This window comes from Culex quinquefasciatus, chromosome 2, assembly GCF_015732765.1.
Source record: "Culex quinquefasciatus strain JHB chromosome 2, VPISU_Cqui_1.0_pri_paternal, whole genome shotgun sequence".
Lineage (NCBI taxonomy): Eukaryota > Metazoa > Arthropoda > Insecta > Diptera > Culicidae > Culex > Culex quinquefasciatus.
In genome coordinates, this window is record NC_051862.1 from 206,358,674 (window position 1) to 206,360,246 (window position 1,573).

Sequence of the window (1,573 nt, forward strand, 5' to 3'; positions counted from 1 at the left end):
ATACAATCAATCTGCCGTCGGTAATGTCGATAATTGTCGGTAACGGGCAAAAATGTCATACCCCTATATCGCAAAAAATGCATGAGGACAGTTTTCATGCAGATTCTGATATACTTTCATGCTGCCATGCATCAAAATCATGCGACCGCCGGTTGGGTGTATATTTTATAAATATTTTTAATTATTTTTAGACATCCTTAATTGAACCAAAACACTTTAAATGACTCATGACTCATTAGAATTTTATTTTTGACACGTTATGTTTAATTTTCTGATAAAGAATATTTAGGGCAAATCCTATATCTGTGAAATTGAGTATTTCATCAATGACGTCCATACTCGAGAATACGAGGATTCGATTTTCCTAAATTCGGTTATCCGAAAGACTTCGTATTTTCACTTATTAGCATTCTTTGAGTCATATTTTAGACCAGACTCTCAAATTTCGTAAAAAAAAACGTGATTAGATTATGCCAAGAGTAATTCTCTGGCAGTTCGGATAACGATTTTTTTTTATATTTATTTATGTGGATGAAATTCTGTATACAAGTCTCCATACAACTTTGCCAGCTGTCCATACAAAAAGGCTTTTGTAATATTCAAAAACACGTTATTTGAGAACAGATGTTCTGTAGGTATTGCAGCATTCTCCGAAAAAACAGTTGTACTCAAATAAAATGTAACATTTTTTCAATTCTACTATTCACACACAAAAAAAATGAATAACCGTTTTTGAAAAAAAAAATTTGGATATTTTTTAGGTCAAACTTGCAATGAAAAAGTATTTTTACATTAAATTGCAATCGTACATTGTTTCAAATTATGGTCACTAATCATCTCCATGACCATCTCTGAAAATATTCTTTTCGGAAAGATCAGAAATTTCTCTACAAATTTGCAAACACGAATATTGATTTTTGTATATGCATCACCGAAACAATGTCGCAAAATTTCCCATGTTCAAAAAAAAAAAAAAATTATTTAATTTTAAATCAACTCCAACATTTAATATGATCAAAAATAAGTGTTTATATTTTCATAATTAATGTAAAGGAAAATTTGAAAAAAGTGGATTTTTTTACCGAAAGAACGGACAGTTTTAAGATACTTTTATTTTTTTGACATTGAGAATTGAACACAATTTTATTGGGTTATTTTTAGATTTATTTGAAAAAATATTTTCGGAGATGGTCAAGCTTTATCATTACTGTCAAGCAGGGGAAATATACCCATTTTAAGCCTGATAAGCGGTCGTGTTTGAATGATGCTGGATAATCTGGAGTGTTCCTTGAAATTTACTAAAACCAAGTACACCAACGAGTAGAGCAACTTTTCGTGAACATTTCTGTTTATTTTGACTTTTACTAAAAGTTATTCTATTCTTTTTACAAGCATTTGAAAAAAATATTTCCAAAATGCATTCTAATCAATCGAGTGCATTGTTCCACGCCCATTTTCCTATTTTCAGCTTAGTTCTTTTTTTCTTCAAGCGCTCTTTTGGGTCTGCTTAGTGCTGCCAAAATTGATGAAATTTTAAGCGAACTCTCACGAAAAGTAGCATTTATAGAGAAAA